The following is a 22,212-nucleotide window of genomic DNA, read 5'->3' on the forward strand; positions in this document are numbered from 1 at the left end:
CAGGTTGCTGAGACAAATGTAAACCAGTAAAACATATGAAGAGAAACAAACCTTGAATATAAGTTCAGTTGTTTAAACATTTGACAAACTATGGTGAGGGGGTAAGAAAACACACACATCCAGCAGCTCCTGTATTTCAATACACCAGAAGCCAATATTATTGGCGAGTCGGGTAGTCCATCATCACAGTTCGAGGGCAGGCATCAATTCAGTTATTTCATCCCGTTGCATTCACATCCGTGCCTTGAATGAGATTGAATGTGATCTTTGCTCTCAAGTATGTTCCCAAGTTTTACACTTTCGTGCTTTGCATGAATGGGAATGGAACCGTGTGTGTTGAATGAGGCTCCTTGTGAGCACTGAACTTTGTCCGGTGGAGTTCCTTTTTGTGTTGCTGTAATTGTGTCATTTCTCGATGAGATAGATTAGGCAACATTTAGTCACTTCTAGCCATGATGCTCAATTTATTTACGAATGTACCCTAGTTTCTAGGGACCGTTTACGTTGGAGAACAAGATCTATTGTATGCCTGTGTATTTGGGGAAGTCAAATCTGAAATAATGATGAAATTGCGTGTATCCAAAGTTAAAACTCGTGATTTGTCGCCCTCTGGTGTGTAAAAGATGCAAAAGCTTACAGCACCTGGTATTCCCAGACGGTCTCCCATCCAAGTACTGACCAGGCCAGAGCCTGCTTAGCTTCCGAGATCGGACGAGATCGGGCGTATTCAGGCTAGTATGGCCGTAAGCCAGGGAGGCTGTCCCTGACGCTCTACTTAAAGGGAAGGCAATATCCGTTTCTGCCGTTCATACTTACAGTTGAACTGTCTCTCTACTCTAAAGCCCGGGACACACCAGCGCGCCGCAGACAGTCCCTGCTAACACGCCACGTTGTGGCAGCGTTGTGGCAACGTTGTGCGTTAGCTGGGGTGCCACACCAGACCGGAACTATATATTACAAAACGAACACATTGTCTTGATAAAACAGCTGTAATTGAGTGCCTGACACGCCAGTCAAGCGCAATCTTGAGAAGGTGTGCATTTCAGTAAGGATTTCAATTGACATGCAGTATGAAACTGAAAGGAGGTTGCATCACTATGATGCATAACATTGCATGTATTGTATTTTCAAGTGTGTGCATTCATCCTGTTGTCATTTTGTTTTGAAAGCAGAAGAATCATTCAACAGGTTGCTGAGACAAATGTAAACCAGTAAAACATATGAAGAGAAACAAACCTTGAATATAAGTTCAGTTGTTTAAACATTTGACAAACTATGGTGAGGGGGTAAGAAAACACACAAATCCAGCAGCTCCTGTATTTCAATACACCAGAACCCAATATTATTGGCGAGTCGGGTAGTCCATCATCACAGTTCGAGGGCAGGCATCATTTCAGTAATTTCATCCCGTTGCATTCACATCCGTGCCTTGAATGAGATTGAATGTGATCTTTGCTCTCAAGTATGTTCCCAAGTTTTACACTTTCGTGCTTTGCATGAATGGGAATGGAACCGTGTGTGTTGAATGAGGCTCCTTGTGAGCACTGAACTTTGTCCGGTGGAGTTCCTTTTTGTGTTGCTGTAATTGTGTCATTTCTCGATGAGAAAGATTAGGCAACATTTAGTCACTTCTAGCCATGATGCTCAATTTATTTACGAATGTACCCTAGTTACTAGGGACCGTTTACGTTGGAGAACAAGATCTATTGTATGCCTGTGTATTTGGGGAAGTCAAATCTGAAATAATGATGAAATTGCGTGTATCCAAAGTTAAAACTCGTGATTTGTCGCCCTCTGGTGTGTAAGAGATGCAAAAGCTTACAGCACCTGGTATTCCCAGGCGGTCTCCCATCCAAGTACTGACCAGGCCCGAGCCTGCTTAGCTTCCGAGATCGGACGAGATCGGGCGTATTCAGGCTAGTATGGCCGTAAGCCAGGGAGGCTGTCCCTGACGCTCTACTTAAAGGGAAGGCAATATCCGTTTCTGCCGTTCATACTTACAGTTGAACTGTCTCTCTACTCTAAAGCCCGGGACACACCAGCGCGCCGCAGACAGTCCCTGCTAACACGCCACGTTGTGGCAACATTGTGGCAACGTTGTGCGTTAGCTGGGGTGCCACACCAGACCGGAACTATGTATTACAAAACGAACACATTGTCTTGATAAAACAGCTGTAATTGAGTGCCTGACACGCCAGTCAAGCGCAATCTTGAGAAGGTGTGCATTTCAGTAAGGATTTCAATTGACATGCAGTATGAAACTGAAAGGAGGTTGCATCACTATGATGCATAACATTGCATGTATTGTATTTTCAAGTGTGTGCATTCATCCTGTTGTCATTTTAATTTGAAAGCAGAAGAATCATTCAACAGGTTGCTGAGACAAATGTAAACCAGTAAAACATATGAAGAGAAACAAACCTTGAATATAAGTTCAGTTGTTTAAACATTTGACAAACTATGGTGAGGGGGTAAGAAAACACACACATCCAGCAGCTCCTGTATTTCAATACACCAGAAGCCAATATTATTGGCGAGTCGGGTAGTCCATCATCACAGTTCGAGGGCAGGCATCAATTCAGTTATTTCATCCCGTTGCATTCACATCCGTGCCTTGAATGAGATTGAATGTGATCTTTGCTCTCAAGTATGTTCCCAAGTTTTACACTTTCGTGCTTTGCATGAATGGGAATGGAACCGTGTGTGTTGAATGAGGCTCCTTGTGAGCACTGAACTTTGTCCGGTGGAGTTCCTTTTTGTGTTGCTGTAATTGTGTCATTTCTCGATGAGATAGATTAGGCAACATTTAGTCACTTCTAGCCATGATGCTCAATTTATTTACGAATGTACCCTAGTTTCTAGGGACCGTTTACGTTGGAGAACAAGATCTATTGTATGCCTGTGTATTTGGGGAAGTCAAATCTGAAATAATGATGAAATTGCGTGTATCCAAAGTTAAAACTCGTGATTTGTCGCCCTCTGGTGTGTAAAAGATGCAAAAGCTTACAGCACCTGGTATTCCCAGGCGGTCTCCCATCCAAGTACTGACCAGGCCGGAGCCTGCTTAGCTTCCGAGATCGGACGAGATCGGGCGTATTCAGGCTAGTATGGCCGTAAGCCAGGGAGGCTGTCCCTGACGCTCTACTTAAAGGGAAGGCAATATCCGTTTCTGCCGCTCATACTTGCAGTTGAACTGTCTCTCTACTCTAAAGTCCGGGACACACCAGCGCGCCACAGACAGTCCCTGCTAACACGAAACGTTGTGGCAACGTTGTGCGTTAGCTGGGGTGCCACACCAGACCTATGTATTACAAAACGAACACATTGTCTTGATAAAACAGCTGTAATTGAGTGCCTGACACGCCAGTCAAGCGCAATCTTGAGAAGGTGTGCATTTCAGTAAGGATTTCAATTGACATGCAGTATGAAACTGAAAGGAGGTTGCATCACTATGATGCATAACATTGCATGTATTGTATTTTCAAGTGTGTGCATTCATCCTGTTGTCATTTTGTTTTGAAAGCAGAAGAATCATTCAACAGGTTGCTGAGACAAATGTAAACCAGTAAAACATATGAAGAGAAACAAACCTTGAATATAAGTTCAGTTGTTTAAACATTTGACAAACTATGGTGAGGGGGTAAGAAAACACACAAATCCAGCAGCTCCTGTATTTCAATACACCAGAACCCAATATTATTGGCGAGTCGGGTAGTCCATCATCACAGTTCGAGGGCAGGCATCATTTCAGTAATTTCATCCCGTTGCATTCACATCCGTGCCTTGAATGAGATTGAATGTGATCTTTGCTCTCAAGTATGTTCCCAAGTTTTACACTTTCGTGCTTTGCATGAATGGGAATGGAACCGTGTGTGTTGAATGAGGCTCCTTGTGAGCACTGAACTTTGTCCGGTGGAGTTCCTTTTTGTGTTGCTGTAATTGTGTCATTTCTCGATGAGAAAGATTAGGCAACATTTAGTCACTTCTAGCCATGATGCTCAATTAATTTACGAATGTACCCTAGTTACTAGGGACCGTTTACGTTGGAGATCAAGATCTATTGTATGCCTGTGTATTTGGGGAAGTAAAATCTGAAATAATGATGAAATTGTGTGTATCCAAAGTTAAAACTCGTGATTTGTCGCCCTCTGGTGTGTAAAAGGTGCAAAAGCTTACAGCACCTGGTATTCCCAGGCGGTCTCCCATCCAAGTACTGACCAGGCCCGAGGCTGCCTGGCTTACGAGATCGGTCGAGATCGGGCGTATTCAGGCTAGTATGGCCGTAAGCCAGGGAGGCTGTCCCTGACGCTCTACTTAAAGGGAAGGCAATATCCGTTTCTGCCGATCATACTTACAGTTGAACTGTCTCTCTACTCTAAAGCCCGGGACACACCAGCGCGCCGCAGACAGTCCCTGCTAACACGCCACGTTGTGGCAACGTTGTGGCAACGTTGTGCGTTAGTTGGGGTGCCACACCAGACCGGAACTATATTTTACAAAACGAACACATTGTCTTGATAAAACAGCTGTAATTGAGTGCCTGACACGCCAGTCAAGCGCAATCTTGAGAAGGTGTGCATTTCAGTAAGGATTTCAATTGACATGCAGTATGAAACTGAAAGGAGGTTGCATCACTATGATGCATAACATTGCATGTATTGTATTTTCAAGTGTGTGCATTCATCCTGTTGTCATTTTGTTTTGAAAGCAGAAGAATCATTCAACAGGTTGCTGAGACAAATGTAAACCAGTAAAACATATGAAGAGAAACAAACCTTGAATATAAGTTCAGTTGTTTAAACATTTGACAAACTATGGTGAGGGGGTAAGAAAACACACAAATCCAGCAGCTCCTGTATTTCAATACACCAGAACCCAATATTATTGGCGAGTCGGGTAGTCCATCATCACAGTTCGAGGGCAGGCATCATTTCAGTAATTTCATCCCGTTGCATTCACATCCGTGCCTTGAATGAGATTGAATGTGATCTTTGCTCTCAAGTATGTTTCCAAGTTTTACACTTTCGTGCTTTGCATGAATGGGAATGGAACCGTGTGTGTTGAATGAGTCTCCTTGTGAGCACTGAACTTTGTGTGGTGGAGTTCCTTTTTGTGTTGCTGTAATTGTGTCATTTCTTGATGAGAAAGATTAGGCAACATTGAGTCACTTCTAGCCATGATGCTCAATTAATTTACGAATGTACCCTAGTTACTAGGGACCGTTTACGTTGGAGATCAAGATCTATTGTATGCCTGTGTATTTGGGGAAGTAAAATCTGAAATAATGATGAAATTGTGTGTATCCAAAGTTAAAACTCGTGATTTGTCGCCCTCTGGTGTGTAAAAGGTGCAAAAGCTTACAGCACCTGGTATTCCCAGGCGGTCTCCCATCCAAGTACTGACCAGGCCCGAGCCTGCCTGGCTTCCGAGATCGGTCGAGATCGGGCGTATTCAGGCTAGTATGGCCGTAAGCCAGGGAGGCTGTCCCTGACGCTCTACTTAAAGGGAAGGCAATATCCGTTTCTGCCGTTCATACTTACAGTTGAACTGTCTCTCTACTCTAAAGCCCGGGACACACCAGCGCGCCGCAGACAGTCCCTGCTAACTCGCCACGTTGTGGCAACGTTGTGGCAACGTTGTGCGTTTGCTGGGGTGCCACACCAGACCGGAACTATATTTTACAAAACGAACACATTGTCTTGATAAAACAGCTGTAATTGAGTGCCTGACACGCCAGTCAAGCGCAATCTTGAGAAGGTGTGTATTTCAGTAAGGATTTCAATTGACATGCAGTATGAAACTGAAAGGAGGTTGCATCACTATGATGCATAACATTGCATGTATTGTATTTTCAAGTGTGTGCATTCATCCTGTTGTCATTTTGTTTTGAAAGCAGAAGAATCATTCAACAGGTTGCTGAGACAAATGTAAACCAGTAAAACATATGAAGAGAAACAAACCTTGAATATAAGTTCAGTTGTTTAAACATTTGACAAACTATGGTGAGGGGGTAAGAAAACACACAAATCCAGCAGCTCCTGTATTTCAATACACCAGAACCCAATATTATTGGCGAGTCGGGTAGTCCATCATCACAGTTCGAGGGCAGGCATCATTTCAGTAATTTCATCCCGTTGCATTCACATCCGTGCCTTGAATGAGATTGAATGTGATCTTTGCTCTCAAGTATGTTCCCAAGTTTTACACTTTCGTGCTTTGCATGAATGGGAATGGAACCGTGTGTGTTGAATGAGTCTCCTTGTGAGCACTGAACTTTGTGTGGTGGAGTTCCTTTTTGTGTTGCTGTAATTGTGTCATTTCTTGATGAGAAAGATTAGGCAACATTGAGTCACTTCTAGCCATGATGCTCAATTAATTTACGAATGTACCCTAGTTACTAGGGACCGTTTACGTTGGAGATCAAGATCTATTGTATGCCTGTGTATTTGGGGAAGTAAAATCTGAAATAATGATGAAATTGTGTGTATCCAAAGTTAAAACTCGTGATTTGTCGCCCTCTGGTGTGTAAAAGGTGCAAAAGCTTACAGCACCTGGTATTCCCAGGCGGTCTCCCATCCAAGTACTGACCAGGCCCGAGGCTGCCTGGCTTCCGAGATCGGTCGAGATCGGGCGTATTCAGGCTAGTATGGCCGTAAGCCAGGGAGGCTGTCCCTGACGCTCTACTTAAAGGGAAGGCAATATCCGTTTCTGCCGATCATACTTACAGTTGAACTGTCTCTCTACTCTAAAGCCCGGGACACACCAGCGCGCCGCAGACAGTCCCTGCTAACACGCCACGTTGAGGCAACGTTGTGGCAACGTTGTGCGTTAGTTGGGGTGCCACACCAGACCGGAACTATATTTTACAAAACGAACACATTGTCTTGATAAAACAGCTGTAATTGAGTGCCTGACACGCCAGTCAAGCGCAATCTTGAGAAGGTGTGCATTTCAGTAAGGATTTCAATTGACATGCAGTATGAAACTGAAAGGAGGTTGCATCACTATGATGCATAACATTGCATGTATTGTATTTTCAAGTGTGTGCATTCATCCTGTTGTCATTTTGTTTTGAAAGCAGAAGAATCATTCAACAGGTTGCTGAGACAAATGTAAACCAGTAAAACATATGAAGAGAAACAAACCTTGAATATAAGTTCAGTTGTTTAAACATTTGACAAACTATGGTGAGGGGGTAAGAAAACACACAAATCCAGCAGCTCCTGTATTTCAATACACCAGAACCCAATATTATTGGCGAGTCGGGTAGTCCATCATCACAGTTCGAGGGCAGGCATCATTTCAGTAATTTCATCCCGTTGCATTCACATCCGTGCCTTGAATGAGATTGAATGTGATCTTTGCTCTCAAGTATGTTTCCAAGTTTTAAACTTTCGTGCTTTGCATGAATGGGAATGGAACCGTGTGTGTTGAATGAGTCTCCTTGTGAGCACTGAACTTTGTGTGGTGGAGTTCCTTTTTGTGTTGCTGTAATTGTGTCATTTCTTGATGAGAAAGATTAGGCAACATTGAGTCACTTCTAGCCATGAAGCTCAATTAATTTACGAATGTACCCTGGTTACTAGGGACCGTTTACGTTGGAGATCAAGATCTATTGTATGCCTGTGTATTTGGGGAAGTAAAATCTGAAATAATGATGAAATTGTGTGTATCCAAAGTTAAAACTCGTGATTTGTCGCCCTCTGGTGTGTAAAAGGTGCAAAAGCTTACAGCACCTGGTATTCCCAGGCGGTCTCCCATCCATAGTACTGACCAGGCCCGAGCCTGCCTGGCTTCCGAGATCGGTCGAGATCGGGCGTATTCAGGCTAGTATGGCCGTAAGCCAGGGAGGCTGTCCCTGACGCTCTACTTAAAGGGAAGGCAATATCCGTTTCTGCCGTTCATACTTACAGTTGAACTGTCTCTCTACTCTAAAGCCCGGGACACACCAACGCGCCGCAGACAGTCCCTGCTAACTCGCCACGTTGTGGCAACGTTGTGGCAACGTTGTGCGTTTGCTGGGGTGCCACACCAGACCGGAACTATATTTTACAAAACGAACACATTGTCTTGATAAAACAGCTGTAATTGAGTGCCTGACATGCCAGTCAAGCGCAATCTTGAGAAGGTGTGCATTTCAGTAAGGATTTCAATTGACATGCAGTATGAAACTGAAAGGAGGTTGCATCACTATGATGCATAACATTGCATGTATTGTATTTTCAAATGTGTGCATTCATCCTGTTGTCATTTTGTTTTGAAAGCAGAAGAATCATTCAACAGGTTGCTGAGACAAATGTAAACCAGTAAAACATATGAAGAGAAACAAACCTTGAATATAAGTTCAGTTGTTTAAACATTTGACAAACTATGGTGAGGGGGTAAGAAAACACACAAATCCAGCAGCTCCTGTACTTCAATACACCAGAAGCCAATATTATTGGTGAGTCGGGTAGTCCATCATCACAGTTCGAGGGCAGGCATCATTTCAGTAATTTCATCCCGTTGCATTCACATCCGTGCCTTGAATGAGGTTGAATGTGATCTTTGCTCTCAAGTATGTTCCCAAGTTTTACACTTTCGTGCTTTGCATGAATGGGAATGGAACCGTGTGTGTTGAATGAGGCTCCTTGTGAGCACTGAACTTTGTCCGGTGGAGTTCCTTTTTGTGTTGCTGTAATTGTGTCATTTCTTGATGAGAAAGATTAGGCAACATTTAGTCACTTCTAGCCATGATGCTCAATTTATTTACGAATGTACCCTAGTTACTAGGGACCGTTTACGTTGGAGAACAAGATCTATTGTATGCCTGTGTATTTGGGGAAGTAAAATCTGAAATAATGATGAAATTGTGTGTATCCAAAGTTAAAACTCGTGATTTGTCGCCCTCTGGTGTGTAAAAGGTGCAAAAGCTTACAGCACCTGGTATTCCCAGGCGGTCTCCCATCCAAGTACCGACCAGGCCCGAGCCTGCTTGGCTTCGGAGATCGGACGAGATCGGGCGTATTCAGGCTAGTATGGCCGTAAGCCAGGGAGGCTGTCCCTGATGCTGTACTTAAAGGGAAGGCAATATCCGTTTCTGCCGTTCATACTTACAGTTGAACTGTCTCTCTACTCTAAAGCCCGGGACACAGCAGCGCGCCGCAGACAGTCCCTGCTAACACGCCACGTTGTGGCAACATTGTGGCAACGTTGTGCGTTAGCTGGGGTGCCACACCAGACCGGAACTATATTTTACAAAAAAAACACATTGTCTTGATAAAACAGCTGTAATTGAGTGCCTGACACGCCAGTCAAGCGCAATCTTGAGAAGGTGTGCATTTCAGTAAGGATTTCAATTGACATGCAGTATGAAACTGAAAGGAGGTTGCATCACTATGATGCATAACATTGCATGTATTGTATTTTCAAGTGTGTGCATTCATCCTGTTGTCATTTTGTTTTGAAAGCAGAAGAATCATTCAACAGGTTGCTGAGACAAATGTAAACCAGTAAAACATATGAAGAGAAACAAACCTTGAATATAAGTTCAGTTGTTTAAACATTTGACAAACTATGGTGAGGGGGTAAGAAAACACACAAATCCAGCAGCTCCTGTATTTCAATACACCAGAACCCAATATTATTGGCGAGTCGGGTAGTCCATCATCACAGTTCGAGGGCAGGCATCATTTCAGTAATTTCATCCCGTTGCATTCACATCCGTGCCTTGAATGAGATTGAATGTGATCTTTGCTCTCAAGTATGTTCCCAAGTTTTACACTTTCGTGCTTTGCATGAATGGGAATGGAACCGTGTGTGTTGAATGAGGCTCCTTGTGAGCACTGAACTTTGTCCGGTGGAGTTCCTTTTTGTGTTGCTGTAATTGTGTCATTTCTCGATGAGAAAGATTAGGCAACATTTAGTCACTTCTAGCCATGATGCTCAATTTATTTACGAATGTACACTAGTTACTAGGGACCGTTTACGTTGGAGAACAAGATCTATTCTATGCCTGTGTATTTGGGGAAGTCAAATCTGAAATAATGATGAAATTGCGTGTATCCAAAGTTAAAACTCGTGATTTGTCGCCCTCTGGTGTGTAAAAGATGCAAAAGCTTACAGCACCTGGTATTCCCAGGCGGTCTCCCATCCAAGTACTGACCAGGCCCGAGCCTGCTTAGCTTCCGAGATCGGACGAGATCGGGCGTATTCAGGCTAGTATGGCCGTAAGCCAGGGAAGCTGTCCCTGACGCTCTACTTAAAGGGAAGGCAATATCCGTTTCTTCCGCTCATACTTGCAATTGAACTGTCTCTCTACTCTAAAGTCCGGGACACACCAGCGCGCCGCAGACAGTCCCTGCTAACACGAAACGTTGTGGCAACGTTGTGCGTTAGCTGGGGTGCCACACCAGACCGGAACTATATATTACAAAACGAACACATTGTCTTGATAAAACAGCTGTAATTGAGTGCCTGACACGCCAGTCAAGCGCAATCTTGATAAGGTGTGCATTTCAGTAAGGATTTCAATTGACATGCAGTATGAAACTGAAAGGAGGTTGCATCACTATGATGCATAACATTGCATGTATTGTATTTTCAAGTGTGTGCATTCATCCTGTTGTCATTTTGTTTTGAAAGCAGAAGAATCATTCAACAGGTTGCTGAGACAAATGTAAACCAGTAAAACATATGAAGAGAAACAAACCTTGAATATAAGTTCAGTTGTTTAAACATTTGACAAACTATGGTGAGGGGGTAAGAAAACACACAAATCCAGCAGCTCCTGTATTTCAATACACCAGAACCCAATATTATTGGCGAGTCGGGTAGTCCATCATCACAGTTCGAGGGCAGGCATCATTTCAGTAATTTCATCCCGTTGCATTCACATCCGTGCCTTGAATGAGATTGTATGTGATCATTGCTCTCAAGTATGTTCCCAAGTTTTACACTTTCGTGCTTTGCATGAATGGGAATGGAACCGTGTGTGTTGAATGAAGCTCCTTGTGAGCACTGAACTTTGTCCGGTGGAGTTCCTTTTTGTGTTGCTGTAATTGTGTCATTTCTCGATGAGAAAGATTAGGCAACATTTAGTCACTTCTAGCCATGATGCTCAATTTATTTACGAATGTACCCTAGTTACTAGGGACCGTTTACGTTGGAGAACAAGATCTATTGTATGCCTGTGTATTTGGGGAAGTCAAATCTGAAATAATGATGAAATTGCTTGTATCCAAAGTTAAAACTCGTGATTTGTCGCCCTCTGGTGTGTAAAAGATGCAAAAGCTTACAGCACCTGGTATTCCCAGGCGGTCTCCCATCCAAGTACTGAACAGGCCCGAGCCTGCTTAGCTTCCGAGATCGGACGAGATCTGGCGTATTCAGGCTAGTATGGCCGTAAGCCGGGGAGGCTGTCCCTGACGTTCTACTTAAAGGGAAGGCAATATCCGTTTCTGCCGTTCATACTTACAGTTGAACTGTCTCTCTACTCTAAAGCCCGGGACACACCAGCGCAGCCGCAGACAGTCCCTGCTAACACGCCACGTTGTGGCAACATTGTGGCAACGTTGTGCGTTAGCTGGGGTGCCACACCAGACCGGAACTATATATTACAAAACGAACACATTCTCTTGATAAAACAGCTGTAATTGAGTGCCTGACACGCCAGTCAAGCGCAATCTTGAGAAGGTGTGCATTTCAGTAAGGATTTCAATTGACATGCAGTATGAAACTGAAAGGAGGTTGCATCACTATGATGCATAACATTGCATGTATTGTATTTTCAAGTGTGTGCATTCATCCTGTTGTCATTTTGTTTTGAAAGCAGAAGAATCATTCAACAGGTTGCTGAGACAAATGTAAACCAGTAAAACATATGAAGAGAAACAAACCTTGAATATAAGTTCAGTTGTTTAAACATTTGACAAACTATGGTGAGGGGGTAAGAAAACACACAAATCCAGCAGCTCCTGTATTTCAATACACCAGAACCCAATATTATTGGCGAGTCGGGTAGTCCATCATCACAGTTCGAGGGCAGGCATCATTTCAGTAATTTCATCCCGTTGCATTCACATCCGTGCCTTGAATGAGATTGAATGTGATCTTTGCTCTCAAGTATTTTCCCAAGTTTTACACTTTCGTGCTTTGCATGAATGGGAATGGAACCGTGTGTGTTGAATGAGGCTCCTTGTGAGCACTGAACTTTGTCCGGTGGAGTTCCTTTTTGTGTTGCTGTAATTGTGTCATTTCTCGATGAGAAAGATTAGGCAACATTTAGTCACTTCTAGCCATGATGCTCAATTTATTTACGAATGTACACTAGTTACTAGGGACCGTTTACGTTGGAGAACAAGATCTATTCTATGCCTGTGTATTTGGGGAAGTCAAATCTGAAATAATGATGAAATTGCGTGTATCCAAAGTTAAAACTCGTGATTTGTCGCCCTCTGGTGTGTAAAAGATGCAAAAGCTTACAGCACCTGGTATTCCCAGGCGGTCTCCCATCCAAGTACTGACCAGGCCCGAGCCTGCTTAGCTTCCGAGATCGGACGAGATCGGGCGTATTCAGGCTAGTATGGCCGTAAGCCAGGGAGGCTGTCCCTGACGCTCTACTTAAAGGGAAGGCAATATCCGTTTCTTCCGCTCATACTTGCAATTGAACTGTCTCTCTACTCTAAAGTCCGGGACACACCAGCGCGCCGCAGACAGTCCCTGCTAACACGAAACGTTGTGGCAACGTTGTGCGTTAGCTGGGGTGCCACACCAGACCGGAACTATATATTACAAAACGAACACATTGTCTTGATAAAACAGCTGTAATTGAGTGCCTGACACGCCAGTCAAGCGCAATCTTGAGAAGGTGTGCATTTCAGTAAGGATTTCAATTGACATGCAGTATGAAACTGAAAGGAGGTTGCATCACTATGATGCATAACATTGCATGTATTGTATTTTCAAGTGTGTGCATTCATCCTGTTGTCATTTTGTTTTGAAAGCAGAAGAATCATTCAACAGGTTGCTGAGACAAATGTAAACCAGTAAAACATATGAAGAGAAACAAACCTTGAATATAAGTTCAGTTGTTTAAACATTTGACAAACTATGGTGAGGGGGTAAGAAAACACACAAATCCAGCAGCTCCTGTATTTCAATACACCAGAACCCAATATTATTGGCGAGTCGGGTAGTCCATCATCACAGTTCGAGGGCAGGCATCATTTCAGTAATTTCATCCCGTTGCATTCACATCCGTGCCTTGAATGAGATTGAATGTGATCTTTGCTCTCAAGTATGTTCCCAAGTTTTACACTTTCGTGCTTTGCATGAATGGGAATGGAACCGTGTGTGTTGAATGAAGCTCCTTGTGAGCACTGAACTTTGTCCGGTGGAGTTCCTTTTTGTGTTGCTGTAATTGTGTCATTTCTCGATGAGAAAGATTAGGCAACATTTAGTCACTTCTAGCCATGATGCTCAATTTATTTACGAATGTACCCTAGTTACTAGGGACCGTTTACGTTGGAGAACAAGATCTATTGTATGCCTGTGTATTTGGGGAAGTCAAATCTGAAATAATGATGAAATTGCGTGTATCCAAAGTTAAAACTCGTGATTTGTCGCCCTCTGGTGTGTAAAAGATGCAAAAGCTTACAGCACCTGGTATTCCCAGGCGGTCTCCCATCCAAGTACTGACCAGGCCCGAGCCTGCTTAGCTTCCGAGATCGGACGAGATCGGGCGTATTCAGGCTAGTATGGCCGTAAGCCAGGGAGGCTGTCCCTGACGCTCTACTTAAAGGGAAGGCAATATCCGTTTCTGCCGTTCATACTTACAGTTGAACTGTCTCTCTACTCTAAAGCCCGGGACACACCAGCGCGCCGCAGACAGTCCCTGCTAACACGCCACGTTGTGGCAACATTGTGGCAACGTTGTGCGTTAGCTGGGGTGCCACACCAGACCGGAACTATATATTACAAAACGAACACATTCTCTTGATAAAACAGCTGTAATTGAGTGCCTGACACGCCAGTCAAGCGCAATCTTGAGAAGGTGTGCATTTCAGTAAGGATTTCTATTGACATGCAGTATGAAACTGAAAGGAGGTTGCATCACTATGATGCATAACATTGCATGTATTGTATTTTCAAGTGTGTGCATTCATCCTGTTGTCATTTTGTTTTGAAAGCAGAAGAATCATTCAACAGGTTGCTGAGACAAATGTAAACCAGTAAAACATATGAAGAGAAACAAACCTTGAATATAAGTTCAGTTGTTTAAACATTTGACAAACTATGGTGAGGGGGTAAGAAAACACACAAATCCAGCAGCTCCTGTATTTCAATACACCAGAACCCAATATTATTGGCGAGTCGGGTAGTCCATCATCACAGTTCGAGGGCAGGCATCATTTCAGTAATTTCATCCCGTTGCATTCACATCCGTGCCTTGAATGAGATTGAATGTGATCTTTGCTCTCAAGTATGTTCCCAAGTTTTACACTTTCGTGCTTTGCATGAATGGGAATGGAACCGTGTGTGTTGAATGAGGCTCCTTGTGAGCACTGAACTTTGTCCGGTGGAGTTCCTTTTTGTGTTGCTGTAATTGTGTCATTTCTCGATGAGAAAGATTAGGCAACATTTAGTCACTTCTAGCCATGATGCTCAATTTATTTACGAATGTACCCTAGTTACTAGGGACCGTTTACGTTGGAGAACAAGATCTATTGTATGCCTGTGTATTTGGGGAAGTCAAATCTGAAATAATGATGAAATTGCGTGTATCCAAAGTTAAAACTCGTGATTTGTCGCCCTCTGGTGTGTAAAAGATGCAAAAGCTTACAGCACCTGGTATTCCCAGGCGGTCTCCCATCCAAGTACTGACCAGGCCCGAGCCTGCTTAGCTTCCGAGATCGGACGAGATCGGGCGTATTCAGGCTAGTATGGCCGTAAGCCAGGGAGGCTGTCCCTGACGCTCTACTTAAAGGGAAGGCAATATCCGTTTCTGCCGCTCATACTTGCAGTTGAACTCTCTCTCTACTCTAAAGTCCGGGACACACCAGCGCGCCGCAGACAGTCCCTGCTAACACGAAACGTTGTGGCAACGTTGTGCGTTAGCTGGGGTGCCACACCAGACCGGAACTATATATTACAAAACGAACATATTGTCTTGATAATACAGCTGTAATTGAGTGCCTGACACGCCAGTCAAGCGCAATCTTGAGAAGGTGTGCATTTCAGTAAGGATTTCAATTGACATGCAGTATGAAACTGAAAGGAGGTTGCATCACTATGATGCATAACATTGCATGTATTGTATTTTCAAGTGTGTGCATTCATCCTGTTGTCATTTTGTTTTGAAAGCAGAAGAATCATTCAACAGGTTGCTGAGACAAATGTAAACCAGTAAAACATATGAAGAGAAACAAACCTTGAATATAAGTTCAGTTGTTTAAACATTTGACAAACTATGGTGAGGGGGTAAGAAAACACACAAATCCAGCAGCTCCTGTATTTCAATACACCAGAACCCAATATTATTGGCGAGTCGGGTAGTCCATCATCACAGTTCGAGGGCAGGCATCATTTCAGTAATTTCATCCCGTTGCATTCACATCCGTGCCTTGAATGAGATTGAATGTGATCTTTGCTCTCAAGTATGTTCCCAAGTTTTACACTTTCGTGCTTTGCATGAATGGGAATGGAACCGTGTGTGTTGAATGAGGCTCCTTGTGAGCACTGATCTTTGTCCGGTGGAGTTCCTTTTTGTGTTGCTGTAATTGTGTCATTTCTCGATGAGAAAGATTAGGCAACATTTAGTCACTTCTAGCCATGATGCTCAATTTATTTACGAATGTACCCTATTTACTAGGGACCGTTTACGTTGGAGAACAAGATCTATTGTATGCCTGTGTATTTGGGGAAGTCAAATCTGAAATAATGATGAAATTGCGTGTATCCAAAGTTAAAACTCGTGATTTGTCGCGCTCTGGTGTGTAAAAGATGCAAAAGCTTACAGCACCTGGTATTCCCAGGCGGTCTCCCATCCAAGTACTGACCAGGCCCGAGCCTGCTTAGCTTCCGAGATCGGACGAGATCGGGCGTATTCAGGCTAGTATGGCCGTAAGCCAGGGAGGCTGTCCCTGACGCTCTACTTAAAGGGAAGGCAATATCCGTTTCTGCCGTTCATACTTACAGTTGAACTGTCTCTCTACTCTAAAGCCCGGGACACACCAGCGCGCCGCAGACAGTCCCTGCTAACACGCCACGTTGTGGCAACATTGTGGCAACGTTGTGCGTTAGCTGGGGTGCCACACCAGACCGGAACTATATATTACAAAACGAACACATTGTCTTGATAATACAGCTGTAATTGAGTGCCTGACACGCCAGTCAAGCTCAATCTTGAGAAGGTGTGCATTTCAATAAGGATTTCAATTGACATACAGTATGAAACTGAAAGGAGGTTGCATCACTATGATGCATAACATTGCATGTATTGTATTTTCAAGTGTGTGCATTCATCCTGTTGTCATTTTGTTTTGAAAGCAGAAGAATCATTCAACAGGTTGCTGAGACAAATGTAAACCAGTAAAACATATGAAGAGAAACAAACCTTGAATATAAGTTCAGTTGTTTAAACATTTGACAAACTATGGTGAGGGGGTAAGAAAACACACAAATCCAGCAGCTCCTGTATTTCAATACACCAGAACCCAATATTATTGGCGAGTCGGGTAGTCCATCATCACAGTTCGAGGGCAGGCATCATTTCAGTAATTTCATCCCGTTGCATTCACATCCGTGCCTTGAATGAGATTGAATGTGATCTTTGCTCTCAAGTATGTTCCCAAGTTTTACACTTTCGTGCTTTGCATGAATGGGAATGGAACCGTGTGTGTTGAATGAGGCTCCTTGTGAGCACTGAACTTTGTCCGGTGGAGTTCCTTTTTGTGTTGCTGTAATTGTGTCATTTCTCGATGAGAAAGATTAGGCAACATTTAGTAACTTCTAGCCATGATGCTCAATTTATTTACGAATGTACCCTAGTTACTAGGGACCGTTTACGTTGGAGAACAAGATCTATTGTATGCCTGTGTATTTGGGGAAGTCAAATCTGAAATAATGATGAAATTGCGTGTATCCAAAGTTAAAACTCGTGATTTGTCGCCCTCTGGTGTGTAAAAGATGCAAAAGCTTACAGCACCTGGTATTCCCAGGCGGTCTCCCATGCAAGTACTGACCAGGCCCGAGCCTGCTTAGCTTCCGAGATCGGACGAGATCGGGCGTATTCAGGCTAGTATGGCCGTAAGCCAGGAATGCTGTCCCTGACGCTCTACTTAAAGGGAAGGCAATATCCGTTTCTGCCGTTCATACTTACAGTTGAACTGTCTCTCTACTCTAAAGCCCGGGACACACCAGCGCGCCGCAGACAGTCCCTGCTAAGACGCCACGTTGTGGCAACATTGTGGCAACGTTGTGCGTTAGCTGGGGTGCCACACCAGACCGGAACTATATTTTACAAAACGAACACATTGTCTTGATAATACAGCTGTAATTGAGTGCCTGACATGCCAGTCAAGCGCAACCTTGAGAAGGTGTGCATTTCAGTAAGGATTTCAATTGACATGCAGTATGAAACTGAAAGGAGGTTGCATCACTATGATGCATAACATTGCATGTATTGTATTTTCAAGTGTGTGCATTCATCCTGTTGTCATTTTGTTTTGAAAGCAGAAGAATCATTCAACAGGTTGCTGAGACAAATGTAAACCAGTAAAACATATGAAGAGAAACAAACCTTGAATATAAGTTCAGTTGTTTAAACATTTGACAAACTATGGTGAGGGGGTAAGAAAACACACAAATCGAGCAGCTCCTGTATTTCAATACACCAGAACCCAATATTATTGGCGAGTCGGGTAGTCCATCATCACAGTTCGAGGGCAGGCATCTTTTCAGTAATTTCATCCCGTTGCATTCACATCCGTGCCTTGAATGAGATTGAATGTGATCTTTGCTCTCAAGTATGTTCCCAAGTTTTACACTTTCGTGCTTTGCATGAATGGGAATGGAACCGTGTGTGTTGAATGAGGCTCCTTGTGAGCACTGATCTTTGTCCGGTGGAGTTCCTTTTTGTGTTGCTGTAATTGTGTCATTTCTCGATGAGAAAGATTAGGCAACATTTAGTCACTTCTAGCCATGATGCTCAATTTATTTACGAATGTACCCTAGTTACTAGGGACCGTTTACGTTGGAGAACAAGATCTATTGTATGCCTGTGTATTTGGGGAAGTCAAATCTGAAATAATGATGAAATTGCGTGTATCCAAAGTTAAAACTCGTGATTTGTCGCCCTCTGGTGTGTAAAAGATGCAAAAGCTTACAGCACCTGGTATTCCCAGGCGGTCTCCCATCCAAGTACTGACCAGGCCCGAGCCTGCTTAGCTTCCGAGATCGGACGAGATCGGGCGTATTCAGGCTAGTATGGCCGTAAGCCAGGGAGGCTGTCCCTGACGCTCTACTTAAAGGGAAGGCAATATCCGTTTCTGCCGTTCATACTTACAGTTGAACTGTCTCTCTACTCTAAAGCCCGGGACACACCAGCGCGCCGCAGACAGTCCCTGCTAACACGCCACGTTGTGGCAACATTGTGGCAACGTTGTGCGTTAGCTGGGGTGCCACACCAGACCGGAACTATATATTACAAAACGAACACATTCTCTTGATAAAACAGCTGTAATTGAGTGCCTGACACGCCAGTCAAGCGCAATCTTGAGAAGGTGTGCATTTCAGTAAGGATTTCTATTGACATGCAGTATGAAACTGAAAGGAGGTTGCATCACTATGATGCATAACATTGCATGTATTGTATTTTCAAGTGTGTCTATTCATCCTGTTGTCATTTTGTTTTGAAAGCAGAAGAATCATTCAACAGGTTGCTGAGACAAATGTAAACCAGTAAAACATATGAAGAGAAACAAACCTTGAATATAAGTTCAGTTGTTTAAACATTTGACAAACTATGGTGAGGGGGTAAGAAAACACACAAATCCAGCAGCTCCTGTATTTCAATACACCAGAACCCAATATTATTGGCGAGTCGGGTAGTCCATCATCACAGTTCGAGGGCAGGCATCATTTCAGTAATTTCATCCCGTTGCATTCACATCCGTGCCTTGAATGAGATTGAATGTGATCTTTGCTCTCAAGTATGTTCCCAAGTTTTACACTTTCGTGCTTTGCATGAATGGGAATGGAACCGTGTGTGTTGAATGAGGCTCCTTGTGAGCACTGAACTTTGTCCGGTGGAGTTCCTTTTTGTGTTGCTGTAATTGTGTCATTTCTCGATGAGAAAGATTAGGCAACATTTAGTCACTTCTAGCCATGATGCTCAATTTATTTACGAATGTACCCTAGTTACTAGGGACCGTTTACGTTGGAGAACAAGATCTATTGTATGCCTGTGTATTTGGGGAAGTCAAATCTGAAATAATGATGAAATTGCGTGTATCCAAAGTTAAAACTCGTGATTTGTCGCCCTCTGGTGTGTAAAAGATGCAAAAGCTTACAGCACCTGGTATTCCCAGGCGGTCTCCCATCCAAGTACTGACCAGGCCCGAGCCTGCTTAGCTTCCGAGATCGGGCGTATTCAGGCTAGTATGGCCGTAAGCCAGGGAGGCTGTCCCTGACGCTCTACTTAAAGGGAAGGCAATATCCGTTTCTGCCGCTCATACTTACAGTTGAACTGTCTCTCTACTCTAAAGCCCGGGACACACCAGCGCGCCGCAGACAGTCCCTGCTAACACGCCACGTTGTGGCAACATTGTGGCAACGTTGTGCGTTAGCTGGGGTGCCACACCAGACCGGAACTATATATTACAAAACGAACACATTCTCTTGATAAAACAGCTGTAATTGAGTGCCTGACACGCCAGTCAAGCGCAATCTTGAGAAGGTGTGCATTTCAGTAAGGATTTCTATTGACATGCAGTATGAAACTGAAAGGAGGTTGCATCACTATGATGCATAACATTGCATGTATTGTATTTTCAAGTGTGTGCATTCATCCTGTTGTCATTTTGTTTTGAAAGCAGAAGAATCATTCAACAGGTTGCTGAGACAAATGTAAACCAGTAAAACATATGAAGAGAAACAAACCTTGAATATAAGTTCAGTTGTTTAAACATTTGACAAACTATGGTGAGGGGGTAAGAAAACACACAAATCCAGCAGCTCCTGTATTTCAATACACCAGAACCCAATATTATTGGCGAGTCGGGTAGTCCATCATCACAGTTCGAGGGCAGGCATCATTTCAGTAATTTCATCCCGTTGCATTCACATCCGTGCCTTGAATGAGATTGAATGTGATCTTTGCTCTCAAGTATGTTCCCAAGTTTTACACTTTCGTGCTTTGCATGAATGGGAATGGAACCGTGTGTGTTGAATGAGGCTCCTTGTGAGCACTGAACTTTGTCCGGTGGAGTTCCTTTTTGTGTTGCTGTAATTGTGTCATTTCTCGATGAGAAAGATTAGGCAACATTTAGTCACTTCTAGCCATGATGCTCAATTTATTTACGAATGTACCCTAGTTACTAGGGACCGTTTACGTTGGAGAACAAGATCTATTGTATGCCTGTGTATTTGGGGAAGTCAAATCTGAAATAATGATGAAATTGCGTGTATCCAAAGTTAAAACTCGTGATTTGTCGCCCTCTGGTGTGTAAAAGATGCAAAAGCTTACAGCACCTGGTATTCCCAGGCGGTCTCCCATCCAAGTACTGACCAGGCCCGAGCCTGCTTAGCTTCCGAGATCGGACGAGATCGGGCGTATTCAGGCTAGTATGGCCGTAAGCCAGGGAAGCTGTCCCTGACGCTCTACTTAAAGGGAAGGCAATATCCGTTTCTGCCGCTCATACTTGCAGTTGAACTCTCTCTCTACTCTAAAGTCCGGGACACACCAGCGCGCCGCAGACAGTCCCTGCTAACACGAAACGTTGTGGCAACGTTGTGCGTTAGCTGGGGTGCCACACCAGACCGGAACTATATATTACAAAACGAACATATTGTCTTGATAATACAGCTGTAATTGAGTGCCTGACACGCCAGTCAAGCGCAATCTTGAGAAGGTGTGCATTTCAGTAAGGATTTCAATTGACATGCAGTATGAAACTGAAAGGAGGTTGCATCACTATGATGCATAACATTGCATGTATTGTATTTTCAAGTGTGTGCATTCATCCTGTTGTCATTTTGTTTTGAAAGCAGAAGAATCATTCAACAGGTTGCTGAGACAAATGTAAACCAGTAAAACATATGAAGAGAAACAAACCTTGAATATAAGTTCAGTTGTTTAAACATTTGACAAACTATGGTGAGGGGGTAAGAAAACACACAAATCCAGCAGCTCCTGTATTTCAATACACCAGAACCCAATATTATTGGCGAGTCGGGTAGTCCATCATCACAGTTCGAGGGCAGGCATCATTTCAGTAATTTCATCCCGTTGCATTCACATCCGTGCCTTGAATGAGATTGAATGTGATCTTTGCTCTCAAGTATGTTCCCAAGTTTTACACTTTCGTGCTTTGCATGAATGGGAATGGAACCGTGTGTGTTGAATGAGGCTCCTTGTGAGCACTGATCTTTGTCCGGTGGAGTTCCTTTTTGTGTTGCTGTAATTGTGTCATTTCTCGATGAGAAAGATTAGGCAACATTTAGTCACTTCTAGCCATGATGCTCAATTTATTTACGAATGTACCCTATTTACTAGGGACCGTTTACGTTGGAGAACAAGATCTATTGTATGCCTGTGTATTTGGGGAAGTCAAATCTGAAATAATGATGAAATTGCGTGTATCCAAAGTTAAAACTCGTGATTTGTCGCGCTCTGGTGTGTAAAAGATGCAAAAGCTTACAGCACCTGGTATTCCCAGGCGGTCTCCCATCCAAGTACTGACCAGGCCCGAGCCTGCTTAGCTTCCGAGATCGGACGAGATCGGGCGTATTCAGGCTAGTATGGCCGTAAGCCAGGGAGGCTGTCCCTGACGCTCTACTTAAAGGGAAGGCAATATCCGTTTCTGCCGTTCATACTTACAGTTGAACTGTCTCTCTACTCTAAAGCCCGGGACACACCAGCGCGCCGCAGACAGTCCCTGCTAACACGAAACGTTGTGGCAACGTTGTGCGTTAGCTGGGGTGCCACACCAGACCGGAACTATATTTTACAAA

General features: G+C 43.7%; 16 non-coding genes and 3 pseudogenes across 16 annotated transcripts; all 19 read right to left on the reverse strand.

The window, feature by feature from the left end:
• Positions 1-630: 630 nt before the first annotated feature.
• On the reverse strand, positions 631-749 carry LOC136737289 (5S ribosomal RNA). The gene has a single exon (XR_010812254.1). It is a non-coding gene; the product is annotated as a 5S ribosomal RNA (ribosomal RNA).
• Positions 750-1,815: 1,066 nt separating this feature from the next.
• On the reverse strand, positions 1,816-1,934 carry LOC136737049 (5S ribosomal RNA). The gene has a single exon (XR_010812023.1). It is a non-coding gene; the product is annotated as a 5S ribosomal RNA (ribosomal RNA).
• Positions 1,935-3,000: 1,066 nt separating this feature from the next.
• On the reverse strand, positions 3,001-3,119 carry LOC136737281 (5S ribosomal RNA). Its single transcript, XR_010812246.1, has one exon. It is a non-coding gene; the product is annotated as a 5S ribosomal RNA (ribosomal RNA).
• A 1,050-nt stretch (positions 3,120-4,169) lies between these two features.
• Positions 4,170-4,288, reverse strand: LOC136736921 (uncharacterized; annotated as a pseudogene).
• A 1,066-nt stretch (positions 4,289-5,354) lies between these two features.
• On the reverse strand, positions 5,355-5,473 carry LOC136736791 (5S ribosomal RNA). The gene has a single exon (XR_010811844.1). It is a non-coding gene; the product is annotated as a 5S ribosomal RNA (ribosomal RNA).
• A 1,066-nt stretch (positions 5,474-6,539) lies between these two features.
• On the reverse strand, positions 6,540-6,658 carry LOC136736855 (5S ribosomal RNA). Its single transcript, XR_010811893.1, has one exon. It is a non-coding gene; the product is annotated as a 5S ribosomal RNA (ribosomal RNA).
• Positions 6,659-7,724: 1,066 nt separating this feature from the next.
• Positions 7,725-7,844, reverse strand: LOC136736900 (uncharacterized; annotated as a pseudogene).
• Positions 7,845-8,910: 1,066 nt separating this feature from the next.
• On the reverse strand, positions 8,911-9,029 carry LOC136736779 (5S ribosomal RNA). The gene has a single exon (XR_010811833.1). It is a non-coding gene; the product is annotated as a 5S ribosomal RNA (ribosomal RNA).
• A 1,066-nt stretch (positions 9,030-10,095) lies between these two features.
• LOC136737050 (5S ribosomal RNA) lies at positions 10,096-10,214 on the reverse strand. The gene has a single exon (XR_010812024.1). It is a non-coding gene; the product is annotated as a 5S ribosomal RNA (ribosomal RNA).
• A 1,055-nt stretch (positions 10,215-11,269) lies between these two features.
• On the reverse strand, positions 11,270-11,388 carry LOC136736684 (5S ribosomal RNA). Its single transcript, XR_010811742.1, has one exon. It is a non-coding gene; the product is annotated as a 5S ribosomal RNA (ribosomal RNA).
• A 1,067-nt stretch (positions 11,389-12,455) lies between these two features.
• LOC136737051 (5S ribosomal RNA) lies at positions 12,456-12,574 on the reverse strand. The gene has a single exon (XR_010812025.1). It is a non-coding gene; the product is annotated as a 5S ribosomal RNA (ribosomal RNA).
• A 1,055-nt stretch (positions 12,575-13,629) lies between these two features.
• Positions 13,630-13,748, reverse strand: LOC136737052 (5S ribosomal RNA). Its single transcript, XR_010812026.1, has one exon. It is a non-coding gene; the product is annotated as a 5S ribosomal RNA (ribosomal RNA).
• A 1,066-nt stretch (positions 13,749-14,814) lies between these two features.
• LOC136737053 (5S ribosomal RNA) lies at positions 14,815-14,933 on the reverse strand. The gene has a single exon (XR_010812027.1). It is a non-coding gene; the product is annotated as a 5S ribosomal RNA (ribosomal RNA).
• A 1,055-nt stretch (positions 14,934-15,988) lies between these two features.
• On the reverse strand, positions 15,989-16,107 carry LOC136737055 (5S ribosomal RNA). The gene has a single exon (XR_010812029.1). It is a non-coding gene; the product is annotated as a 5S ribosomal RNA (ribosomal RNA).
• A 1,066-nt stretch (positions 16,108-17,173) lies between these two features.
• Positions 17,174-17,292, reverse strand: LOC136737220 (5S ribosomal RNA). Its single transcript, XR_010812186.1, has one exon. It is a non-coding gene; the product is annotated as a 5S ribosomal RNA (ribosomal RNA).
• A 1,066-nt stretch (positions 17,293-18,358) lies between these two features.
• Positions 18,359-18,477, reverse strand: LOC136737056 (5S ribosomal RNA). Its single transcript, XR_010812030.1, has one exon. It is a non-coding gene; the product is annotated as a 5S ribosomal RNA (ribosomal RNA).
• Positions 18,478-19,543: 1,066 nt separating this feature from the next.
• On the reverse strand, positions 19,544-19,652 carry LOC136736879 (uncharacterized; annotated as a pseudogene).
• Positions 19,653-20,718: 1,066 nt separating this feature from the next.
• On the reverse strand, positions 20,719-20,837 carry LOC136737057 (5S ribosomal RNA). Its single transcript, XR_010812031.1, has one exon. It is a non-coding gene; the product is annotated as a 5S ribosomal RNA (ribosomal RNA).
• Positions 20,838-21,892: 1,055 nt separating this feature from the next.
• On the reverse strand, positions 21,893-22,011 carry LOC136737058 (5S ribosomal RNA). The gene has a single exon (XR_010812032.1). It is a non-coding gene; the product is annotated as a 5S ribosomal RNA (ribosomal RNA).
• Between the last annotated feature and the right edge of the window lie 201 nt (positions 22,012-22,212).

The sequence above is a fragment of the Amia ocellicauda genome, unplaced genomic scaffold, assembly GCF_036373705.1.
Source record: "Amia ocellicauda isolate fAmiCal2 unplaced genomic scaffold, fAmiCal2.hap1 HAP1_SCAFFOLD_47, whole genome shotgun sequence".
NCBI lineage: Eukaryota > Metazoa > Chordata > Actinopteri > Amiiformes > Amiidae > Amia > Amia ocellicauda.